Below are 23,110 nucleotides of genomic sequence, written 5' to 3'. Positions count from 1 at the left end.
GGGAAGAAGAGGGAGGAGGGTGTGGGTGTGGGACAGGGAACACTCAAGCCTACTGGGTCATTGAAGACCCAGGACAGTCTGAACTGGAGGATTGCAGGTTTGGAATCAAGCTGTCTGCCACAAGCTCCTGTTTGCTCCACAAGTGGAAAGGTTTCTGGCTTCTCTAAACCTGAGCCGGCCAACAGCAAAATACCGAGTCTCATGCCTTTGTTGGCAATATTAAACCAGATAATAGTAGACATCCAGAAAAAGTTCTGGAAGGCATCCCTCCTGAAATACAAACATGAATTTTGAAACCACGACTGGGAACACTTCGGAACATGCCAGCTCAAGGAACAGTCTCCCTCCAAGAAGAACCCTGAGGGAAAATGTTGGCTCCTGCAAGGAACACACATGCATGAGGTATGTGGATATGACAAGAGGCTAGGGACTGTGTCAGATCCCTGAAGCTGGAACTACACAGGCAGTTGTGAGCTTTCTGACACGGGTCCTGCAAACCAAAGCCTAGTCTTTTACAAGAGTGGCCAGCACTCTTAACCACTGAGCTATGAGCCATGTCTGCACATCCTAAAAGCCATTTAAAAACTTCTTTATGATCCCAAATTCTCTTACTGTAAGGCAAAGTAAACTTAATACCCCGACATCTCATGCCTCATCAGGCCAAAGCTTAAGGATTGCTAAGTAGGTGATCTCGTTCAGAATTACAGCTTAGACACCCTGCCCTGGGCCTCCAGACTTCCCTTCATGCCAACTGCTCATGTGATAAGTAGTTTCTGACCCAACCACACGTTTCACACCAAAGAGTTCACAGCATTTCTGGAACTGTGAGTTCCTTTTCTATCAGGACCCACACATTTCACTTTTGCTTTCATTCTCTTTAGCACATAGTATTCATCTAAAACCACTATCTTGTTGGAAAGCTTACAAGCCACACAGGACTTGTAGCCAGCCCAGTTAAATAGGACTCTGATACATAACCAGACACCATCGACTATATTATCTATGAGAGCCAAGAAGAACTCCCAAGCAAACGTTTATCACTAAGTGAATTTATTCTGTTTTTTAATATATTAGAAAAGACTGTGTGTGTGTGTGTGTGTGTGTGTATCTATCTGTGCGCGCGCGCGAATGCACGCATGTGCGTGTATGTGCGTGTAAACACTTGATCCACTGGTATATCTCCCCAGACCTTCTTTCTGAAAAACATCTTGGGTAACATCCAAATACCCCTTAAACAAAATCTCTGCTTTATATAAGATAATATTCTAATTACTTCCAAGAAATAGTTTCTCCCAGTTCTGCAATCATTTCCTAACATTAAAACATACTTGAATAAATCATGCTTGGAGTTCATGGAATTGTAACACTGTGAGTGAATTATACTTAAAATGAATTTTCTCCTAGAGCTTAGAAATGTGTGATATTATTCATACAGTGAATGAGATGTGTGCAATCCTGAAATCTTCAGCTATTCCTATTGTTAAGCAAACGTCAGAGAGAGAAGCACTAGAGCATCGGAATCTTAGTTTAATATGTATTCATCCTTCCCTCCCCCTTCTCTCTCTCTCACCTCTCTCTCTCTTCTTTTCTTTCTCCTCCCTTCTTCTCTGATTTTCTTCTTCCCTCTCTCTTTCTTTTTGGAGGCAGTGTCTTACTATGCAGCACTTGAATGGCTTGGAAGTCACTATTCAACCCAGCCTGGCCTCAAACTAGCTATCCTCCTGCCTCAACATTCTAACCGCCATGCAGAGCACATACACATTTCTTTAATACAATGACATAAAACTACGTACGCACTTGGTGAAGAAGAACAGGAAGATATATTTCACATGATGAGACCTGAGACAAGTAACCATAACCATTCATATGCAGAGTAAGCTGTCGAATGAGGATTTGAACCTCCAGCTTTCTGATCCAGTATTAGCCATTACTTGTTAGACACGCTGTGGCTGTGTCATGGCTGCTTCCTTTCTTCATTCTAGTACTCGCTCATGCTGTTTCGGAAATCCAGCTCTAGTTTCAGGAAGAAAAGCAACTGCGAAAGTGAATGGTGTAAGATACCTACTGTCGTTCACAGGAACTGTCCTGGAATGGAAAAATCCTAGACTCGATAGTTTAAATAAGCTGAGTTTTTTTTTTTTTTTTCATTCACAGCAAAACAGAGAGCATAATCTTCCTGAACATTCAGTGTTGCCTCATTTCTGTGAATCCCCATAGGAATGAGGTAAAGTCAATGAGGTAAGTGCAGTGCTCAGACCTCAGGTCGTTATTACCCGTAAATGAGTCCATAAAAGTGGAACTATTATTCAAAAGAGGTGACCCTGGGACAGGGCAGTGCTAGGGTCCCTAAGGAGGAAAAATATCAAAATGGGTCTCAGGCTACAGTGTGTTTAAACAAAGAGGCTCATATCTTTCACATTATATTCTTTATGCTGAAGATCATCCCACAGCAGAATCATGAACACCTAAGTTTCTGTTTATCAAACTCCATTGAATTTAACCCACCAGAGCACAAATCATTACTCTTGCTTTACAGAGACACCATTTTGCTCACTACAGAGACAGAACTCCACCACTGTCAGATTACAAGGCAGAGTACAGTGTGTGAGGACACACACACACACACACACACACACACACACACACACAGAGGCACGAACGCAGGCATGTACATCAAGGTGTCCCTTTCAATGAGGGATTGATAAATAAAGATCCTATGCAGAAGGTGCTGAACAAAGAAGGTGGATAAGACTCAAATTTCCATGGGAGGTGACATGTGTATTTTAATTTTTCCATGAGGACAGCAGCCTGGTTCTCACAGCTAGGATACTAAACTGCATCTCACGGAGGGCAAAATGGCCTCAGTACACAAAGGCATACTTCAGAAGAAAACAGAATTGTTAGGATTCATTATTTCAGCACTTTATTTGCGACAGAGGCATTTTGCATTCAAAAGCTGGTCCTCAAATCCAGACATCATTCCCAAAGATTATTCCCAAGCATTTCTCTTAAACGATGAGGCATAAATATAAATTTCATGCCCTCAAGCAAAGAGTTCAGAAGGCTCTGTGAATTGAGCTAACAGAAACAATTTCTCTTGCAGGTAGCAGCTCAGCCAAGAGTGATGCCCTTCAAGGAAGCACTGAGAGGTGCAGTGTTTATTAAACTCTCACAGTGGCTTTCAAGGCACATTTAGAGCAAGGTATACAAGAAAATCTTCCCAAAGTGACTGTGAGACCCCGGGCACCGGTTTCTATCCTGCTTTCAGCAGAAACAGCACATGCATTTGCAGGGGCTGAAAGGCTCTGGCATATTGAACCTCTTCATCTGGCAGGGGTCCGGGGTTTCTACAGAAAGATGAGCCACATAATAGCGCAAATTGGAGAAAGTTCATGTTTCTCAAATATAAGTCATCATCACTGTTGAATTCTCTTTCAATATGTGATCTTAGAAGTTATAAAAATATATAGCTAAGCTTTCACTTGCTCTCCTCTCTCTTTTTCTTCATTTCCCTCTACTTCTGTTATTCTGTTTCCTCTGGTAAGCCACATACAAGGTCATGCAGCCTCCACTTTAAATGCTTCATGCCTATAAAAAAAAAATTAGTGTAAAAGCAAGAAAGTTAAAGCACATGTTTGGTCTCATTAAGCTCACAAAATCCTTGGGGGAGAAACACAGAATTTGGCTCATTATCCTAACTGTTAATGAAGGATAAATTGCATATATCTAAGGGTGGGTTTGCAGGGTTTTTTTCTTCTTATTTAAAAAAAGAAGCTTAAGTTGTGTGTGGTAGCAAAAACCTTTAATCTCATCACTCAGGAAGCAGAGGCAGGCTGATTTCTATGAGTTCAAGACCAGCCTTGTCAAAAAACAAAACAAAACAAACAAACAAACAAAAAATCCAAACAAAAGGCATTGAATTGAATTTGTTATTCAATAGATCTCAGAAAACAAAGGCAAATTCGTTTTTCTCACACATGTTCTGCATGCCAGCGAAGTGTTTAAGAGAGATGAAAAGATCTGGCTGCCTAGAGGATTCCCTTTAAGCTGGGCGTGGAGGTGGTGTGCACTAGCAATTCCAGTGCTGACAAAGTCAGATGCAGGTGGACCTCTCAGACTTGCTGGCCAGACTAGCTTAATCAGTGAGCCCAGGTTCAGTGAGCAATTTAAAAAAAAGATACACATTTGTATGTGTACTCAAACATACACATGTATGCTTTCTCACACACAGAGACAAACAGACAGATACACATTTGCATGTGTACTCAAACATACAAGTGCACTCATGCACACACTCACACACATTCACTAAAGGTCTCCCTTTGACTAAAATGATGAACAGAAGGCTGTGTGTAGTAGGTGTACTAAACAAAGAAGGTGGGTAAGATTCAAATTTCCATCAAGATGTCACATGACGTCAAGCACTGAGTCAGGCGCACAGACCACAGAATCCAGTTGTCAGAGGCTGAGGTGACACATAAGGGAGGTAATGATCTCCTTTCTGTGTCTCTTTTCTGCTCTCTTAATTACCACATTCTCGTTATGTGTCTTAATTCACTGTTTGTAAAGCCATGAAAGATATACCTTGAGACAGTGATGAGAGTCTAGGTTAATTAAAAACAAACAAACAAACAAACAAGCCCTCTAACTCACCCAAGAACTAAGGACCTTAGACCAAACCAAAGAGAAAGCAGCTGCTATTAATCTGTGTCAGCTCCTTTACCTTGGAAAAGTCCTACTGTTTCAATCCAGAATGCAATGCCTCTGCCCCAGCAGCTCCCCAGGCATCCTCTCCCACTGAGTCATAATGACAGTTTGCATCAGCCCCTCTCCCACTGGGCTCTGAGGTACTTCAGGGAAGAAACTGGTCTTTCATTTCTGCTCTTGTCTAGGGCTGAACTCACAGTTGATACTCAATAAATATTTGATGAATGTACAAATAAATAAATGAATGAATGCAGGAATATATTTTCTATCCTAAGCTTATCTTCCACAGACGGACTGCCTCGGGTGAAGAACATACTCTGTGCAGCATCTCTTATTATCGCAATGACTACTGACAATTCTCACATGCAGCAAACTTCAGAACGTTTTACACGTTAGTGTGTGAAAATTTTATCACCATTGAAAAAAATTCACATAATCAAATGTTACTTCATTAACATGTTTGCATAAGGAGTAACTGACCTCTTTAGTGACTGTCACAGGCATATCCTCTATTTTGTTGAAGGCTGTAATTTATCACCTCTTCCTGCCACACATCTCTGCAGATACACATCCACTCAGACTTGGAGAGGGTACTGTAGGCTGGGCATACAGGTTTTTGGTTTGAGGTAGTTAGTGTTCAGGGTTTAGAAGGGTAATATGAGATTGTAAGAGTCGGAACAGTCCAGAGCTGCCCGCATGAGTTTCCTCTCATCAGAGACGTCCTGCAGAGGCTGGAAGTCGGTGGCGCAGCACCTGGTGGAAATACTGATCATGAATCTGACACTCAGTTCAGGTGCCCTTGACCTTATCTTCAGCCTAAAAGTTGAAAATACAATATTTAATGGGAAATGGAAGAGTTTTCTCAAATTATTCAGTGGTCTGGGAACTGCTAAATCATTTCTGTGAGGACAAAGGACAGCAAGGCCAGAGCCTAAGCTCCATTGAAAGGTAACTTCCTACATCACTGGAGTTTTCAAGAATTTAATATGCCAGCTGTTAGTCAACTTTCTATTGCTATGACAAAACACTGGAGAGGTTTAGCCTAGAAAGAGGAAGTGTTTGTTTTTGCTTATAGTTTTCACGTTCAGATCCACAGTTAATGGTGTGTAGTGCGAATGAAATGCCTTTCTCATGGCCAAGAAGAAAATACAAAGGAAGAAGATGGATTTTTACATCTCCTTTAGTAGCACATTCCCAATGACAGGCTGGCCCAGCAGGTCCCGTATCTCACAGGGGTCAGCAATTTTCAAAAGTGCCACCCTGGGGATCATATGTTTAACACATGGAGTTTAGGACACACCTATCCAAACCACAGTATCATCCAAGAAAGGGATCTTTAGTTTCTCCAGCTTGACCCTGAGCGCAAGGTCTTTCTCTGGCTCATCACTCTCTAGGCATCACTGGAGAAATGCATGTTTCCCTTAAAAATGGTGCATCAGACTTCTAATGCAAGATATTCAAAGGCCTGCAGGAGGCTACCCTGGGGAAATGGAAAATGGCAGGTTGATTAGAATGCTAGGATTCTGATCCTCAGGCCACTAAGGACATCACTGGTAATGGAAATGCGGTTTAATGTTCCTTTCAGTTCAGCTTAGATGATATGAAATATTGCCTGCTAATGCCAAGCCTGGGATCCAGCCCATTGAACCCCGGTCAAATGGGCTACTCTCTGTTAAGACAGTTCCACTGTGCAAGTTGAGAGGTAGAACCTGAAGTCCTTGCAGAGAAGTGACCTAAGCCGAGGAGTATTGGATGACACCAACGGCCTGGGGAGTTGACAGAAACTTTTGATTATCTGTTGCTTTTATGCTCCCACTGTACCACAGCGCATGTGTGGTTTCAGTTTTACTGAGAGATTTACAACTTGCAAATAATGCTGACACTCCTGGGCACTGACTTTGACCTCCTTCACCATGAGAAAATTTCCAGCCTCATAGCAAAGGTCTCCATAGCTGACTCACACCGTCAGACCAACCTTCTCTTGACACAGATGGCAAACAGCCAAGACTAGTGTGCCGAGGGTAAGGGAACCAGCTGAACAGAGACTCTCAGTCATGTAGCTTCCAGCGCAGACACAGGGCCAGAAATTGCTTTCTCAATTTCCACATCACTAAAGTTAAATCTTCCAGGAGATTTCTTTTTTATATTTTTTAATTTTTGTTTTGTGTGTATGAGTGTTTTGGCTGAATGTTATGTTTATGTGCTATCTGCACGCAGAGGCTAGAAGAGGGCATCAGATGCCTTGAAACCAGAGTTGCAGAGGGTTGTGAATCTTCATGTGAGTGCTAGGAACCAAGTCCATAGCCCCTGGAAATAGACAGTGTTCTTTCTTAATTGCTGAGCCATCTCTGCAAACCCATTCTGAGTTTTTAAAGTAAACAAAAATGAGATGGAAAGCAGGTTCTTTTTATGTAAAATGGCTCAAAGAATAGGGGATTTTAGGAGCTAAGGAATGTCAGTAACATGGGAAAAAAAGATATGTTCTGACCATTATCCTTGAGTATCCTCTCAAAGCAGGCCAGACCTTCAAATCCCTTACATTTAAGAGGCTCTGGTGTGATCCAAAATTCTTTCAGGTGAAGAATGACACACAGGTCAAGTGAATATAAACAAATGGAGCCTTACTTCCTCTAGTCTTGTTTAGATGTATCTTCCTCTTGATTGTCCTCAAAGCCAGATGCACAGTATTGGAACATTTTTTATTCCTGTCTGTCTTCATGAGGGTCATTGTGCCGTAGTATGCCAAAATCTAGACTTCAACATAGAAAGAGATATGTGTTTACTTGGACCAGGCCATGGGCAAGAGTTTGTGTATTCACATATGTGAGCAAGAAGTAGGTCACAGTGTTGATGGTGGCAGATTTTGGAAGGGGCCGGTGTGTTGGGCTTGACTTGAAGGCCACTTCTCTTGGTAGTCCACCTTCTTTTCTCCATTCGGTTTCAGAGCAGCAATATCAAGGCACCTCAAGAGTATTGGTGTGACCCACCCAAAGAGGGAGCCAAATGTATTTTACCTAATACTGGTAGGTGTGGTTGGTATCATTAGCATAATTAGGCCTCATGAGCCTCCATTTATTCTGATGTCCTGAGCCTGAAATACCAGAAGCTTTGTTCCATCCACACTACTGCTCATGAACTCTGTGAGACGAAGACAGGAAACTGCTATTATTTATGCAGATTTAGACAGTGGGAAGGGAGGGTGTTGAGGACTAGGAGAGGTACTTTGATGAGTTATGCTGTAGCTTCTAGAACTAACCAAGACATTAAGAGAAATCAAAACCACTAGAAATGAAGAAAAACATCTTGCCCCTGTTGTTCGACACAAGCTCTAGATAGTAAAAGCATGAAAGTAAAAGAATGTTAAGCTCATGAACAGTGGTTCTCAACCTGTGGTTTGGACCCTTTTAAGTGTCAGATAGTTGTATTATGATTTGTAACAGTAGCACAATTATAGCTATGAAGTAGCAATGAAAATAATTTTATGATGGGGGGGTCACCACAACATGAAGAACTGTATTAAAGGGTCACATCATTAGGAAGGTTAAGAACCACTGCCTTGGAAGGGAGGAAAGAAGGGAGGAAGGAAGGAAGGATGGAGGGACGGACAGACGGAGGGAGATTGGACATTCACTTCTATCTTGCTCTTCCGGTTTCAGAATGACCTTGATATTGTGACTAGGGAAGGCAACTGAAGGTCAGATGAGGATCTGCTTCAGATCACAACTCCCTCTTGACCACAGATTCAAACAGCTCACTTACAGAATGGTTTGTATAACAGCAGGATTGAACAGAGAAGTAACTTATCATGGTATCAAAGTTTTCCAAGGCTAGAAGGCTAGTCTTCTGTTCTCGCTTCTAAGTCCTTACTGCTCTTCAGCTTGCACAAATACTGTGTTCTAGCTACTCTCCTAGCTTCTTGGCTGCATGGACAAGGCCACGCCTGGCCTCTCGGTTATTTTCCAGGCTGAGCTGACTGAGCTGACTAATGCTCCTGCCATCATTCACTGCTCCAGGTAATCCTCCTCTAAAGCCGTGACACATCCAATGGTGTGTGTGTGTGTGTGTGTGTGTGTGTGTGTGTATGTGTGTGGTCTTAGTCTAGAGTGAAGTCCTACTTTGATTTATCCCTGAAGAAGAGTTCAAAACAAGGAGTTTTTACTTGAGAAGTACAGGGGCATAAACCAGGATGAACAAAAAAACAGACACAGAAGGGAGAGAACCATCCAGGGTTCTTTTGTCTGCTACATTGTTACTATGCTTACTCATTCACTCAGTTTAATGTTTTGCTCCCATCACCCTCTTCTCATTTTCTCATGAAGAAACTAAATTGCACAGGTAGTTTCTGAGGCTCTAAAAGCCAAAAGCTCATGTCCCTTATCTTTAGACAACTTCATATATTTTTTATCTTAGCGATAAAACCATACTTAACTATTAGAATTAAGGCTTCTAACTTCACTTCGATATCTGGGCTGGCATCAAGCCTTCTGGAGGTGAGTGGTGCAATAAGTAATGTGAAAGAATTCAAAGGCAAGGAGCAACACAAGGTCACCTCTGAAAATACATTGCTTCATGAGTGTTTATTCATGGACAGATCTCTATGGGTTGTGACTGTAGGACAAACTCTCATATGAATGTAGAGAAGTCCTATGCTGAGTGGTTTAGGCTATTCCTGGTACTCAGACTTTGAACTTCCCTCTCCGACACAGCTATCCACTTGGTCCCGTTCTGAGGGTGCTGAATCCTGCCTGGTTCTTACACATGCCTTACATGGAAGGCAAATTTAAGCAACCACAGAGTAACAGCTAATATCAAGTTCCCCCAACTCCATGACCTTGTGACCTATTGCTATTCTAACCTCCTGTTTCTCTTTGCTGAAGATGAATCCAAGTCTCCCAACAACTACTGAACAGCCAATTATGGGCTCAACTGGGCAGGTCAAATTACTGAGTTGTTTTTTTTTTTTTCCACCTGACCCATCGCAATGAACTCTATTCCAAACCGAGTTATAACAAGTGTTAGAAACCCACATAAGTACTATTAGAGGTATTGAGCAGAATCTATTATAGGCTCAAATTCCAAAAATACTTCGTGCCAAATGTCTACCTCACAGAGGAGAATTGTGAAAGTCGTTTCTGCTTCAATAGGACGCTTGGCTAATCAAAAGATGCTGCTGACTAATCAGAGTAACCACAATGCAAGTGAGATGTGGATGGGATAATATCGCATATTTATTTGGTGAGAATAAGTGTGACCGGTTGCCTTCTTCCACAGAGGACCCAATCTATGAGTCATCAAGAACTCTCCAAAAGCCTTCTACAGACCGTGTTAAGCGTAAGTAGCAGATTAATAGGCTCAAGTACAGCACAAGGAAGAATTTCCCAACCATAATTAGAGGATTTAAATACTTAGGTGTATTCCAGAGCAGTCTTAGTACTTAGTAACCCATGTGCTTTGAAGCTCTGAGGAATGTGTTTGGCATTTTAGGCACTCCGGGTTGCTGGTTTCCTAATACATTCTAGAGAAAACAAAAAAAAGTCATGGAACTCTAGATTCTCCCAAATGTGCTTCATAGGATTATACAAATACTTGAATAAAATTTTACCAGCTCATTACCCCATATCCATACTCTTATGGGTAGCACTAACTGGAGTCAGTAGACTGTGTTAAAAAAAAAAAGACTTGAAGTTGGGAGGGAGATGTGCTGTAGGAGCAGGGAGGAGCTGCAGTGTGGGAGTATGGGATAAATATGAAAACACAGTGTAAACATGTATAGATTTTTCAAGGAACAAATAAAATATTATTTAAAAGATTACATTTTTGTTAAAACTTACTTTTGAACATTTTTGAAAAGCCAGAAAAAAGCATTACGTTAGTTCTTATGTAAACTTTGGCACATTGGAGAAACAAGGTCTATGCTATTGATCCAAGGTTAATTCATCTTTATACAGGCCTAGGAATTAAGCTTTTCCTACAACCTGTATTTAGTTAATTACAGTGGCATCAGTTAAATAATAATGACCACCTGAAAATACTTAGCTGGATGGGGCATGATTTCTCCACTTCTAGACAGTCCAAACAAGATGTGGAGGCTCACATTAAACTTCAGCCCTCATCCTTAACTTCCAATTAAAATTTCTTGTCTGGCTGAAGCATCCTTACATTCTAACTGGCTGCCTTTTTAGTGTGTGTGACACAGCTGTATTTAAGAAAGAACTTAATCTAAATATAACTTTAGTGCAATTTTTGTATATGCTATTTACTGATTCCTAATATAGATTTCTCTTAAAGTATGGCATGCTTAAATAAACTTTAAGAATATTTGTTTACATAAAAGTGGGTAGTGACTTCAGAACTTTTTCCAAGACGATGATTTTATTACATCTGTTCCAACTGCTCATAAAATGATATTTTTAATATTAAAGAAGATCCATGGTGATATAGTGTTGCTAAATGAACCAAATGAATTACACACAGCATGCTATTTTAAACATATTATGTACTATTATCTTTGAGAGGTTGATTCCAAGACCACTATCTGCAGGTGCTTGAGTATTTTCTTAGAAAATGTACTATTGTATGTAACTCATGTGTGTCCATAGGGTATTTCAATTTATTTTTATATTACTCATAATATCCAATGTAAGTACTTGTTACTGTGTTGTTTATGGAGTAATTGCAAGAAAATAAACTGTATCCACCTAACACAAAAACATTTTATTTGTTTTGTGTGGAGACCAGAGGTCAGTTAGCAGCCATCTTCTTCAGTTGCTTCCCACTGTCTTCTTACTTCTTCTTCTTATTATTATTTGATAATTTTATAAAGAGTGAATTTTGGTCATTTCACCCCTGATATTTACCTCCATTGAAAATCTTCTTCTCAATAAGATTATTGTCATTCACTCAATAACTGTTCTTCTTATCCCCTCCTACTTTGATGTCTTTCTTTTTCCCACTTAATTTTTTCAAGATCAGATCTCAAAGAGCCTGGAGCTTTCTAATTCAGACAGACTAGCTAACAAACAAGCTCTTTCTTTCTCTCCAATTCTGCAACCACAGAAAAGCATTCGGCTTTTACATATGTGCTGGGTGATCCAAATTTGGGCATTCATGTTTGCATGGCAAGAACTTTAATGTCTGGGCCATCTCTTCAGTACCCAGAAACCATATTTTTATTTTTATTAATTACTTTATTCACTTTGTATCCCTCCTATAAACCCCTCCCTCCTTTCCTCCCTATCCCACCCTCCCACCCCTTTCTTCACGAATGCCCCTCCCCAAGTCCACTGATAGGGGAGGTCCTCCTTTCTTTCCTTCTGATCTTAGTCTATCAGATCTCATCAGGAGTGGCTGCATTGTCATCTTCTGTGGCCTGGTAAGGCTGCTCCCCCCTCAGGGGGAGGTGATCAAAGAGCAGGCCAATCATGTCAGAGGCAGTCCCTCTTCCCATTACTATGTAACCCACTTGGACACTAAACTGCCATGGGCTACATCTGTGCAGGGGTTCTAGGTTATCTCCATTCATGGTACTTGGTTGTAGTATGAGTCTCTGGGAAGACTCCTGTGTTCAAATTTCTGGTTCTGTTGCTCTCCTTGTGGAGAACCATTTTTAAGACTGTCTTCAATACATGGTTTGTTTAATGAATGGATTGCAAACCCTCGGATGTAGGGAGCCAAATGTAGTGTGTACTACATATTATTTATTATTTTGAAAGGGCGGAAAATATAAATGCCAAAATTATAATCTAATATGTACAAAAATGTTAACTGAAAGTGTTTCTAGAAAGCAAAACTTATCTGACATTTTCTCAATGATTGAAATAATTTCTGCCTTATTATGCTATTGCTGTGACAAAACACATCAAGTTTTTAATTTGGGACTTCCAGTTCTAGGGGGTTAGGGTCCATGACCATCATGGCAGGAAGCATGGCAGTAGGCAGGTAGGCATGGTGCTGGAGCAGTATCTGAGAGTTTACATCTTATCCACAAAATGAGGCAGGGAAAGAAAGGAGGGAGGGACGGAGTGAGGAAGAGAGAAAGAGACTGAGATAGAGAGTTAGAGAGAGAGGGAGAGAGAGAGAGAGTGAGAGATCATGGACACACCTCCTAATCTTTCCCAAACAGTTTCACAAACTGGAAACCAAGGATTTAAATATGTGAGTTTATGGAGGTCAGTCTTACTCAAATTACCACAACTTCCAAACATAGAAAACCGATGAATGTATGTAATGAGACTGGGATTTTATGAGTCCTCTCTATTTCTCTGCTCACTCTCAATTGGTTGCTTGCGGGAGATATACATGGCATAAGCAGCGAGGTGGCATATATCTCAATATTATGTGTGCTGACTCAGATATAGGTCATGGACTCTAGTTCCAATTCTGTCCCACTCAACATACTTGACTTATCAATTTTAAAATTTCTCAACAACAAAAGAGAGACTACAAAATCTATTCAGTAAAATGATTAAACACAGGAAAATAAAATTTTATTACAAACTGCTGTTGTTTGAATCATAAATATCCCCTAAAGGCTCATGTGTTGAAAGATTAGTCCCTAGGATAGTGATACTAGGAGGTGACAGAGCCTTTGAGAGATGGAGAGTGGTGGGAGGTGGCTAGATTCTTTTCTGGAGGCTTCTTGTGGGATCCAAACTTTCTGAGTCCTGGCCTGGTGCTGAGTGGTAGTCCTCTTTTCTTGCTCACATCATGCTGTTCTGCTTTATCAAAGGCTCAAAACAGTGGAATCAAGTGAACATAAACTAATGCTTTCAAAACTAAGAACTGAACTTTTCCCTTTATAAGCTGAATAGCTCAACTTCGTTGTTATGGTAATGAATGTGACTAGCAGAATGCTAGTGCCAGGTCTAGAACATATTACGTATCTTCTAGGTGACACCTGCTACTACTAAGAAATAGTTCTTGCTACAGGATGCTATCTTCTTTCCGGGAAGGTGGCGGGCATGTAAACCGGTAATAATATGAGACAATATGCATGTCATAATGTAGTCATTCCTGCCATAAGAGAGTAGAGAATCTCACAAGAGACATGGTTACCCGAGCTAGTTCACCATAAAGACAGAGATCGCTTCAGGCTCCACCAAAATCTGAGTTCCTGAAACTAGAAAAGAAATCCACAACAAGGAACAGAGAACAAACAGCTTTGGATCTCCGTGACCTTTGGATCTCCGTGACCTTATGACTCTAGGCTCAGCCTGGAAATTCTTCAAGGGGCCTTGAACAGCATTGGGGCTATACAGCCAGTCAGAGAGCTCTTGCATGACCTGACAAGGTGCAGAATATGAGAAGTGACAGGATGTGCTCAGGCCTGCATGTATTAAAAAACTCTCTTCCATGCCTAGACTGGGATAGCATACAAGTCCTACCTTCTTGCATCATCTGTTAGGTAAGAATATGTGTTCTCAGAATCAATCTGTGTGTGTGTGTGTGTGTGTGTCACTGCACAGAGCTGAGCTCTTTAGCTTGGGCCACATTCTGATCTGGAATTCTGAGAGCTATTTTTAGCTGAGGTTCCCTTCTAGGGAACGAGGAGTGGGGAAGTTGCTTGAGTGATTTAAAGGAAAGAAGGAGCCAGATTTGAAAGAGAAAACTGCAAGCCAGGTAACCTGCTTCTAAAGTTCTAGGAGTTTTTGTTTGTTTGTTTGTTTGTTTTTTGCATTTTGGAAATGATTATTTCCAAAATAATAATTTTGTTATTTTTGATGACGTGGAAAGTAGATAAAGGACAAAAGACACCAGATAGAGATGATGTTAACTGAGGATGGATAGATGCAGAGTGACAGAACTGCATAGACGTGTTAGGAAAGTATCTAGGAGACAGTGGTAAGGATAAAGAGAAAAACAGGGAGTCAGATGGGGATGACTGAAGCCTGGGAGTGAGGAGCACAGGACACAGATGGAGCTACAGTGATATGATTAGGAGATGAAGAGCAAGGGGTAAAGGGAATTAGATGATGTGGCATCAGTGAAGGGGTGGCACTCCTAATGCTTAGACCCCTCTGGCTTCAGCTACATTTAGGATAGGCAATTCCTTCAGATATCAAGAGCTTGCCTGTTGTTGGCATTCTGAGCTCCATTGACTCAGCCAATCATGGAGGAGTATACGGGAGGCTGGAAAGATGGAGAGGAAGCTAGAGGGAAGTGAGGTTTTATTGGCTATCCCCCAGCTTTCGAAGCTGCTAGAGGGTGTAATTACTCTAACTGTGTTCTGAACAGTTATATTCCCCATCCCCAGCTCACTAAGACATTCTTAAGACACCGGCCAGGAAGCAATCTCTCTGCCCTTCATTGTGCTTCTTGAGTTCTTGTCCTGCACCTACACCTTGTTCCTCTTCTCAGACAAACTCTGTGTTTTGAGAAGCTCTTGGGGGAGTGTGGTGATCAAAGGATGTCAGTTTGTGGCAGCAATAGCCACAAACAGAGGATTAGAAGACATGCCAGTGGGGATGTCAGGACTTAGGAGCACCACAGGGCTGAAACTACTCCAAGCCGATTCCTTGTCCTCGGGTGGCTACTTCATCATCTCAGAGAAGACAGTCTTTGCTAACTGCTACCTTAAGTTAATCCTCAAAATTTCCAGGCCAGTTTCTACTGTCACTGGCAATATATTAGCTCATTGGTCCTAACAGTATAAAAACGGTATCATATAATGTAAACACATCTAGATGATACTTTTGGCTGTGAGCCTAGCCTTTGAGAGCTGAGCTGTCTCTCCAGCACTACTGTTTACATCGTAGGTTAATAATCTGCATGTAAGGAAGGGCATGGTAGACTTTTCTTTCTGAGATTGGGTGACCCCACGTAATATTATCCATTTATTTTCATGTGTATTTGGTGGGTTTGCTTAGTGGTTTTCTGTAGAGTTTAGTAGTATTCCACTTTTTATAGATGCTAGATTTTCATTACACATTTATCTACTAAAAGAGGAAGGCTCAATTTCTTTGATATAGTAATAAAGTAGCAATAAATGTGGGGTGCAAAAGTAGCAATAAATGTGGGGTGCAAATACCTCTATGGTAGATTTTGGAACTGCCTGGATATGTGCCAAAGAATGAATATATATACACACACACATATACACACAATACATGTTACATAATATGTAGAACGGAAAACAAAGCAGGATAATAGAAGGTGATGAGAACGGATATAATTCAGGTAAACATGATTCATAAAGGTGGGTGTAATTGTTTTTGTAATTTTAATTCTGTCTTTTTTTTTTTGACCTGGTCGATAACAGCATGAGAAGTGTAATTGATACTGAAAGTGTTAAACCTTAGGCAAAGCTATACACCTTCAGAATGCTATACTAACTGTATAGAAGTTTATCGAGATATACAGAGTTTGAAACCAGGCTGGTGTTAATTTAACATAATGACGTTTTTATTTGTGAGTGAGTTCATTACAATAAGGTAGTTTTTATATTTAAAAAAAATCAGTCAAAAAATAAAAGCGCTATAGATGTTGGCTTATAATAAAAAGTCATCTGTTCTACCTGAGATAGTGAGGGAGAAGGAAGCCCGAGAATTCAGAGCTCACTGTATTGTGCCCCCTACTCCTATCTCCTCCCACCGCAGTGATTCTGCTCCTTCCCCTGTGTATTTAACAGGAAGTGTCCTCTCCGTTCACTGGTGTTGCAGAAGCAAGCATTATCACGCATAAAACTGAATAAGGACTATGCATTTCACATAGCTTCGAAAACTCCATTCTGGACAAATTCCTAAGACATCATTAACTGCCACTTAAAAATATCACGCTATTTCAGTGGTCAGGTTATCATTTCTAGTTTCCTAGACATTCTGAGAGGCATTGTTGACCAGGGAGTAGAATGTTTTTTTTTGTTTGTTTGTTTGTTTGTTTGTTTTTTGGTGGTGGTGGGGCACGGCAGGGATCTATTTGCTGTCACTGTTTTTTATTTTTTATTTTTTTAAGCAAGAACTACCTACTTCTGGAACAATATGCTAAAATATGCCTTGTGAATTAAACTTGTCTTTCAACTACCTATCAACTTTAAATATCTAATTCTCACAATTACCCAAATAGCTAAATTAATATATGAATGGATTTCAAGAATATGTAAGGATAAAATAAGTTTTTTAAAATAGACCCTCTTCAAATAATTGTCAGAAGGAAAATTGGCAGAAGGAAAGCAATTGTATCGGAGCTTGTTTTTCTGTGGCACACAAGCATACGCCTGCGTTTTCACAGGAATTAGAGCCATTATCTGGAGAGTTTCTGTCAGTGCTGCGGAATGAAAGCTATTAAAGATCCACGTTGTAGGAGCACACGTAGCTGATTGTAATCGACATGAAACTTCCAGTTGGGGTTTGAAGAGGCACATTCTGGCAATGTGGAATAAGGTTTGCAATTAGAAAGTCATAACAGTTTGAAACTGGAAGGCTGACAGGCCCACAGCCTGGCGTTACCAATGCCCACGGTCTAATAGTCAATCTGTAGTGGCCCTCTTCAGCTTAAATAACATTTGCCAGAAATTCCCAGTCAACACTTTTCTCTCTTTATTAGGCATTATACTGCAGCAGTTGTACGGATCCTGCTGTGATTCATAGATTGGGAGGTGCAGAGGTTCTCCTGCACTCCTGGAGAGTGCAGTGAGGTAGAACAGAAATCCCACCCTGTAAAAACTCACTTGACGGTCAGCACAGCGGCGAATAGTATGCAGCCCATGGGTCAAAGTTCACTTCCTCTTGTTATTTTATTTACAATCAACCTAAAATCTGCCAAAATCTGTGGGGACAGGACCAGGCCCAGGCTGATGTTCCTGAGTTCATTTGTTTTCTAAGGGGCCCAAGGACTGTGCAGATAGAGAATGAAAACATCTGATGCTCTCAGGAGTCAGGAGAGGAGGGCGAGGAACCAGGCAAGCAGATGCTGCAAGCTGATGGCATGTCCTTTATCTGACTGTCAACAGCTTGTTTTACTGTCTAGTCTATAGCCTTAAAATAATAACCATCATGGCAACTGCATTCAGAGCTCATGTGAATGCTAAGCTATGATCACCTATATGCAGGGTGCTGGGTGGCACCGGCCTGCGGGAAATACTGGTTGCTGCTTTCGGAGACCAGGAGAGTCTTGGCAGGTGCATTTCCCTGCACTATGCCGAGTCCTGAAACAAGACTCGGGTTAAGTTGAAGGAGACCCTAACAAACTGCAGTCCATATTCAGGAGAGAACAGATGTTTTGACAGTTCCTGAGTCAAACTCGCTGAAGGCTCAGAGCTGGGCTGAGCAGTGGCCTGTCACTCTTCTTGGTTTGCTGATACCCAGGCCAGTGAGTCTCCAGCCTACTCTGTGTGAGTTTGAGTCCAGGCCCTGGGCTCTTTCAGGTCACATCACCTGACCACAGAGGAGCTATGATGGAGTAGAGCCTTAAGTCCGTGGGCAAATCTTTCTGACCATTACATTGGGATAGTACTATCAGGGAGATTTCTGCCCCCATCTCACTTGTCAGTTGCTTTTGTGAATTAATTTGTTGAATAAAATTAAATTTATGAGTTGATCCCGACATGTTGGATAGAATTTTTTAAATATTTTATTCAAGGTAGAGGATAACATAAAGTATGTTACTCAGTCTAGAAAAAAATGAATGCATCAATATGTAAGTACGTATAGATGTTTAGAAGAGGCCTGAAAGAAATTGTTAATTGTGGCTGGGTCTAGATGGGGAATGGGTGAATAAGAGATAAGTAAGGCCAGGGCTGAGACTTGGAGTCTTTGAATTATGTATCCTATGCATGCATTAATTACCTAAGGCTGATTTTAGATAAGGTCTATATAGCTATAATCATTGTTAATATCCGAATCCATGTTCATTAAAGAGCCTGAAAAGGAAGGTTTATTGGTTTTTGAATAAGCTGAAGAGCAGGGCAGAGACCACGCCCAGCTAATCCTCAGTTCACAGAACCCATGTACCACGGAAGCATGGAAGACACGTTTAAGGCAAAACCTGCTTTGTTACATCCATTCTTCCCACCAACATATTTTTGACAGGAGTCCAAATCCTGTAGCTCCTGCTCCTGGAACCCTCTGACATTGGGTCAAGGTGCACATACAGAGACGATGAAAGCAGCCTCTTAACATATAACAAACATGCTATCAAGTCTACAGACAGCACCAGGGTGTTGATTCCTAGGGAATTGTCATTTTCATAAACTTGGGTATCCACTCAGCTAACAAGAGTACCTACTTCATCAAGGAAAGTGTTCTAATGAATCCTAATCATTCAAGGCCATAAGAGGGGCCTCACGGTGAGTTTAGTTTTGCAAATGGAAAACTTAGCTCTTACATTTCTTCACTATACTGGTCTGTTATGTTTGGAGCTTTAGGGCAAGTCAGGCAACCCTTGACATCTCTGTACTTCAGTTTTATCTTGTGAAGAGGGGGTACCCAACTTTCATGGGGACTTATGGTGTTTAAATAAATACTATACCAAGAAACAGATGGAAAGTGAGAAAGCAAGAGAGCCAGAGAGGGCAGGTATGCGTGAGAGAGTGCTTAACACTGTGCCGGCCTGGGATGGCTTAATAAATAATGGCTCAGAAGAAAAAGTGTGAGTATTTTCAGCTGAATGAGCAAACTTCAGTTTCATTATCCAAGTCAAAGTACATGCTACCCATTTTAGATGGCTCAAAAGGAAAAGGAGAAAAATGAATGCTCAATTCTTTAGTTTTTGTCTTCTTTCACAAGTTAAAAAAAACCCAACACAGTGTACATAAGAGCCTCATATATGCCATAAAATCAAGAGATTGAAATATAGAAAGTGGTAAAAGCCTTAGAAATATGGTGAGTAGGACCAATTCCCTAGCTCTGAGGCAGGTATGAAAGGTTGATGGACCATGTATCTATCTATCTATCTATCTATCTATCTATCTATCTATCTATCTATCTATGTATCTATCATCTATCTATCTATCTATCTATCTATCTATCTATCTATCTATCTATCTATCATCTCTCACAATTAATTCATTTTGTATTCCTGCTGTTGCTCCCTCCCTCATCTCCTCCTAGTCCCATCCACCTTCTCTCTTCTCCCCCTATGCCATTTCTCTAGTCTTCTGATAGGGGAGGACTTCCTCCCCTTCTATCTGACCCTAGCCTGTCAGGTCTCATCAATGCTGGCTGCATCATCTTCCTCTGTGACCTGGAAAGGCTGCACTCCCCAAGGGGAGGTGATCAAAGAGCCAACTGCTGAGTTCATGTCAGAGACAGCCCCTTGCCCCCTTACTAGGAAACCCACTTGGAAACTGAGTAGCCTATGGGCTTCCTCTGAGCAGGGGATCTAGGTCCTCTCCATGCCCATGCATGGTCCTTGGTTGGAGTATCAATCTCTGTAGGCCCCCCTGGGCCCAGGTTTTTTGGCTCTGTTGGTCTCCTTGTGGATTTCTTGTCCCTCCAGGTCTTTCTATCTCCTTCTTCTTCCATATGGTTTCTGGCACTCTGCCCAAAGTTTGTCCATGAGTCTCAGTATCTCCTTTGATACCCTGGTGGGTAGAGTCTTTTAGAGGTCCTCTGAGGAAGGCTCCTGTCCTATTCCTTGTCTTCTCTTACTTCTGATGTCTATCCTGTTTGCCCTTCTGAGTGAGGTTTCAGTCTCTTCCCTAGGGTCCTTCTTGTTGTTAACTTCTTTAGAAATATAGATTTTAGTATGTTTATCCTATATTACATGGTTAATATCCACTTATAAGTGAGTATATACCTTATGTGTCTTTCTGCTTCTGGGTTACCTCACTCAGGATAATCTTTTCTAGTCCTCACCATTTGCCTGTAAATTTCATGATTTCCTTGTTTTTAATTGCTGAGTAGTATTCCATTGTGTAAATGTACCACAATTTCTGTGTCCATTCCTTTTTTGAGGGATATCTAGGTTGTTTCCAGATTCTGGCCATTACAAATAAAGCTCCTATGAACATAGTTGAGCAAATGTCCTTCTTGTATATCTTTTGGATATATGCCCAGGAGTGATATAGCTGGATCTTGAGGTAGTACTATTCTTAATTTTCTGAGAAAGTGCCAGATTGATTTCCAAAGTGGTTCTGCAAGTGTACATTCCCACAAGCAATGGAGGAAGGTTCCCCTTTCTTCACAACCTTTCTAGCATGCATCAGATGGACCAGGTTTTGAAGAGAAAAGTTCTAGTATGTTTAAGCCTGGTTGCTTACATTTTCCTTACAAAATATTATCTCCTTTTTCATGCTAACACTCAGAAAGTTGGTACACAGAGGGCCTAGTACAGTACATCTCAAGCTTACTAATGCTGTAACCCTTTAATAAGTTCCCCATGTTGTGGTGACCCAAACCATAAAATTATTTTCATTGCTACTTCATAGCTTTAATTTTGACACTGTTATAAATTTTATGTACATATTGGATACACAACACATCTGATACGATAGCTTAGTGAAAGGACTATTGAACCCCAAAAGGAGTCATGACCCACAGGTTGAGAACCACTGGCCTACGTAATCATGTCGATGGAAGATACAGGCATGAGCAAGGGCAGGAAACTGGGGCCTACTGAGAGCAATCCTGGGCCACTCACCAGGCCTGGAAGAAGAGTCCAGATTTGCAGACGCTCAGGGCACAGCTCCCTTTCCTCTGCGATCCAGAAACCCCAGCTACTACTAGATACCATGGGTTTACTTCTGGCTTATGATTATGACTTGCTGAATTTTTAACTTGCTCTAAAATGAACTTTATCTGAGAACTCTCAGCATTCCCTAATGCCATGCAATTTCTGTAACGGGGAATAGATACTTTTATTTCCTAGGAATGGGGGACTGTATAAGCAGGGAGCCATGCTTCAAAACAAGAACTTACTCTGACAACCCTAGAAGCGATTTGGCTCCATTCAAGATACTTATCTTTCCATGAGGGTATGAAAATTAAAAGTTGGAAAGCACAAAATCTTTGAAGAGTTTTATTGCTGATACTTAATAGGCCACTGAGCCTGTGTTCTCTTCTGCACAGTGATGACATGACGAGTGGGAAAATTAGCTCCTTTTCTCAATTCTTCTGTGAGTATCAGATGCCTTCCTGTGGCTTGTATGTTAACTCTACTCGTTTCTGTGACCTTGAGCCACTGACAGGAAGACAGCAGCCATTAAAGTCTTGATATTGAAGAAGAAGGAGGAGGAGGAAGAGGAGGAGGAGGAGGAGGAGGAGGAGGAGGAGGAGGAGGAGGAGGAGGAGGAGGAGAAGAAGAAGAAGAAGAAGAAGAAGAAGAAGAAGAAGAAGAAGAAGAAGAAGAAGAAGAAGAAGAAGAAGAAAAGGAAGAAAAAACAGTAAGGGTATTCAAAGTGATGTTGGCTGACTCTAGCAGAGCTCACCCTTGAAGGGAGTTTTCTGGCTATTTCTTGTATTTGAGAGGGGAAAAAAGAGGATCCTCATTTTAAGGGTGTGGATGCAATTGTATTGACAGGAATAATTTTTCTTTCCCCTTCTTCAGGTAATTATACCACTGACTTCATTTCCATGTTGCTCATTTTTATTTTGAACAAAGAAGACTCTAGGAGTAGGTAGCACACAAAATATTTCTCAGAAACATTTCCCAGCTAGCTTCCCAGTTGGTTATGACATCCAACTTGACAGACATTGTCTCCCTGAACCTTTCAGAAGTTCGAAATGTGTCACATACATTACATCCATTGCAAGGTACATTTTGAATAGAGCCTTCTGTTCTGAACTATAGACATTAGACAGCATCCAAAATGCCATTCCATGGACAAACAGCATAGGCATGACAGAGGGTATTAATTTTACCTAAGAGTCCCTGACTGGGAATAAAATTACATGTATCCAAAGTATTAGAAATACACACAATGGCTAGATAAATCAATAAGTGATGCTAAAATTGATTTCAGGATCTTCATGTGGCCTGCTGTTTTCCTTTTGCTACAGTGAGTCAGCACACCCCAGGGATCACTTTGCATGAGTAAGACTGTCTAACCAGTGTTAGAAACCTGGCTGAGCTTTACCATGGAGGGCCTGGAGCAGATGCTTGCCACATGCACAGGTGTCAGTATCATTTTCCTGCATAAAACCTCAACCCTCTGTTCAGCACTGCCCCATAGAGCAGTGTGGTTCAGACTTGGAAGTCATGAGCTCTATCAACAGGTCTTTCCTATGCTCCAACTCAACCAACCTAGCCATGTTTCCCTTTTTTCCATTGCCTTCCTAAGATTGCTGCCTGCTATTTCCAATCACTTTGGTCCCTTCTGGATGAGTATTGGAGAGTGGATAGTACAGATAGTACTTACAAATTACTAGCTCTAACCTAAGAATAGAAATAACCACAGAGCGTCTTATTTTCTTCCATCTCTCTTTTAGGATTCTGATTGATTAGAACCTCTTTGGGGCCATTAGAAATT

At 41.1% G+C, this 23,110-nt stretch overlaps 1 protein-coding gene and 1 long non-coding RNA gene across 2 annotated transcripts in view; one reads left to right on the top strand and one right to left on the bottom strand.

Moving 5' to 3' along the window:
* The window catches only part of Sntb1 (syntrophin beta 1), a 247,406-nt gene that overhangs the window by 156,392 nt on the left and 67,904 nt on the right, over positions 1 to 23,110 (bottom strand). The window lies entirely within an intron of this gene.
* Positions 3,180 to 21,876, top strand: LOC132655825 (uncharacterized). The gene is made up of 5 exons (XR_009593705.1): positions 3,180 to 3,202; positions 7,652 to 7,730; positions 8,364 to 8,472; positions 9,979 to 10,038; positions 21,820 to 21,876. It is a non-coding gene; the product is annotated as an uncharacterized LOC132655825 (long non-coding RNA).

The sequence above is a fragment of the Meriones unguiculatus genome, chromosome 8, assembly GCF_030254825.1.
Source record: "Meriones unguiculatus strain TT.TT164.6M chromosome 8, Bangor_MerUng_6.1, whole genome shotgun sequence".
In the NCBI taxonomy this organism is placed as follows: domain Eukaryota; kingdom Metazoa; phylum Chordata; class Mammalia; order Rodentia; family Muridae; genus Meriones; species Meriones unguiculatus.
The sequence above is the reverse complement of the archived record's forward strand: the minus strand, read 5'-3'. Positions and strand labels throughout refer to the sequence as shown.